Consider the following 3262-nt stretch of genomic DNA (forward strand, 5'->3'; position numbering starts at 1 on the left):
TGCCTAGAAGGTACATGATTTCTCAACATTGTTTAGAGGTTTATTGCATTTCTGGACACGCAAAAAGTTGACTCTCATAATAGAGCATGTTCTATAGAGACTATGCAGAAATGCACTGTGCAGGTAGAGAAGGCCTGAGTTTCACATACCTGAGTGCAAAGCATAGGGAAAAGAAAACCAGTTGTCTGGCCCACATTTATACGAGAGCTAATGAGTTACTTGTGCACACATCTAAAGAAATACACTTGCCAGGCGTGGTTGCGCACGCTTGTAATCCTCATGCTTGGGAGGCGGAGACAGGAGGATTGCACAGGTTTGAAGCCAGCTGTGCTGGCTTAAGAGACCCTGTTTCCAAATAAAAAAGTATAAAATAGGTCTGGTAGTATAGCCTGAGGTAGAAGGGCTTCCAGAAACCCCAGTACCACCAAAAACAAAAACAAAAACAAAAAAAATCACTCACCAGAATTATTTTGTGTTTGACACAGGCCAGATGATCCTCTGACCTATGGTTAGAAGTGGACTACTATGGTTTGGACAAAAATAATTTGATTATAGCATCTTGGTACTGACCCGGCTTAACTTCTGTTTATTTTTTCTTCCTCCTCCCTCTGGCATTCTAGACATAACAATACCAGGGGTTGTACATGGACTGTTTCTTTTGATTTCTTTCTAAGACCACCAATTTCATTCTTAACACTTGAGTCTTGGTGTACCGCAGTAAGGAACTGAATCGGATATCACTTTGTATGGAATATATTTGGATCTTCTAATCAAGGAAATAAATATAAATGTGTGTTCTAACTTTTACTGACTTATCTACCCATTAAATAGACTCTCACTGAATATCTTCTCTGAAGCACATTCTGTGGTAGACACTAGAGACACAAATGCCAATAAGACATAGCAGATTAGCTCCTGCTGTGGGGTCCTTCACGGCCTTGTCTGGCTATATATAAAGAAGAAAAATTTTCAATAGCGTTGCATGGCCAGGGCTATAGTAAGGAGGGGTAAGTGAATTATATATTGGGCAAGCCAAGAAAAACTATAGAGCAAAGGAGACATTGGAGTGGATTCTGTTTTCTTTGTATTTTTTTCAGGACTGGATATTGAACCCATAGGTTCTCTACGGCTAAGCTATACCCTAGCCTTCTTTTAATTCTTGAGACAAGATCTTGCTAAGTTGCTCAGGCTGGCCTTGAACTTGCTGAAGTCTCCTGCCTCAGCCTCTTGGATAGTTGGAATTTAAGGGGAGCACCATCATGAGTGGGGTTTGGGCAGTCATGAAGATTTAGGAAGGGATTCAAGATTCTGGCAAAGAGAATAGCTTAGCAAAGGAATAAAAGTGAGTAGACATAAATGTTTTCGGAACATCTATTACTGGCTACAGAAACATCCTTGAAGTATTGATCACTTATCTTCCCAAAGATTTCCTTCCAACTTGATTTTGTCTGTTTCTTTTTCTGGTACTGGGGGTTAGACCCAGGGGCAGTCTCCTCTGAGCTACGTGTCCAGCCCTATTTCTTCTTTTTCTTTTCTTTGGCTGGCCTTGAAACCGTGATCCTCCTGTCTCAGCCTACCAAGAAATGGGATTGCAAACATGTACTACCAGGCCTGGCTTCAACTTCCTCCATATTTAAAGGTGGCCAGGGAATATGTGTGATGAAAGAAGGAATTAGAAAAGGGAGGTTTGCGCACTGTATGGCAATATCCACCCCTCATAATGGCCAGGAAGTTTTGCAAGCCGCTCTCTGTGAGCCCAGCATAAAGGCAGAAGACGGGAGCCCAGATCCACTTTGTTAGACAGTCTGGACTTTGAATTCCTGTCCTGCCACCTGTTTGGGGGAGCTCACATACGACTTACCCTCTCAAAGCCTCAGTTTCCTCTACCATAAAATGGGGATAATAGCACTTTCCTCATGGAGTTGTTATGAGGACCAAATAAATTAGCATATGCAAATGGCCGACAGTAGCTCCTGACATATATTAAGTACTTAATGATTGTCACATTGTGTTGTTCTTGTTGTTGTTATAATTGTTATTTTAACGGTTTCTAAATTTTATTTCACCATAATTATTGAATGGTAGTTTTATTTACTTAGTGATGCTTATCCTATACCCTAAATATTCCAGTTGTGAAAGGACTATGGAATTAGGGGGACTTTGGTCAGTTTTTTGTAGGTTTAGGGCTGGGCATTTGGTTTAGTAGGGAAGTGCTTGCTTAGCATGCATGAGGCCTTGCATTTAATTCCAAGTCCTGAAAAAAAAAAGTTTGTAGACTAAGTTTTGTGGAGTTTTACTATGAGTAAGCTCCATGTTAACTCCTGAAACAGCATGTCACAGGGGAGACAACTCCGGGCAACTTGATGTTTCATCTTGGATCTGCTGAAGGGTAGCTCTGTGGCCTGAATGAGCTGAAGAATACCGTGTAGCTTGTGTAAGCTTCAGTTTCTATGTAGTTTCTAGAGGGTAATAACCATGGTAACCGACTGAAGTAGACATTTGACTTTTGTTTGTTTTGTGTCCTCCATTTTTTATTTTTTTGTGATACTGGGGTTCCTGGAAGCCCTTCTACCTCCGGGCTACACTCCCAGACCTATTTTTACATTTTTATTTGCAAACAGCGTCTCCTAAGCCAGCGCGCGGCTGGCTTCGAACCTGCGCGATCCTCCTGTCTCTGCCTCCCAAGCGCGGGGATGACAAGCGTGCGCCACCACGCCTGGCCATGTCCTCCCGTTTTTGATGCAGTATAGACCTTGCTCTCCTCTGGAGAATTAGTCCTTTCTCACTTCAATTTTGTGATTCTGTTGGACATGTGGCACTTAAGTATTGGCAAGGAGAGACACAGAGAGTCTATTAATCTATGCTAGGTATCCGATCCTTCATTCTCGTCTCTGAACCTACCAAATCCCCCTTGGTTCTAAGAACAAGCCGGGCATACCTGTACATAATTTCCATCTCTCATTCTCTATCAAGTTGGGCTTCTGTCCTTTGCAACTGTTAGCCCTCTCTCAAGCACCATCATGTGGGGCAAGTAAGGTGATGCCAGGGGAGTTCTTTGAAAACCTAAACCATGGCAACAAATGCTAACTGTAGTTCAGAGAATGGTGGAACTATATTTCTTCCATTATAGGAGAAATAAGGCATTTCGTCTGTCAGTGTTGTTCCAGTTGCACAGTCTAAGTAATTGGATTCAGTATCCAGAGAGGGGATCAGGGAAGGCTCCAACATCGATTTCCAAAGTCATGACACCCCACCCCACCTG

The sequence above is a fragment of the Muscardinus avellanarius genome, assembly GCF_963383645.1.
Source record: "Muscardinus avellanarius genome assembly, chromosome: 12".
Taxonomy (NCBI): Eukaryota; Metazoa; Chordata; class Mammalia; order Rodentia; family Gliridae; genus Muscardinus; species Muscardinus avellanarius.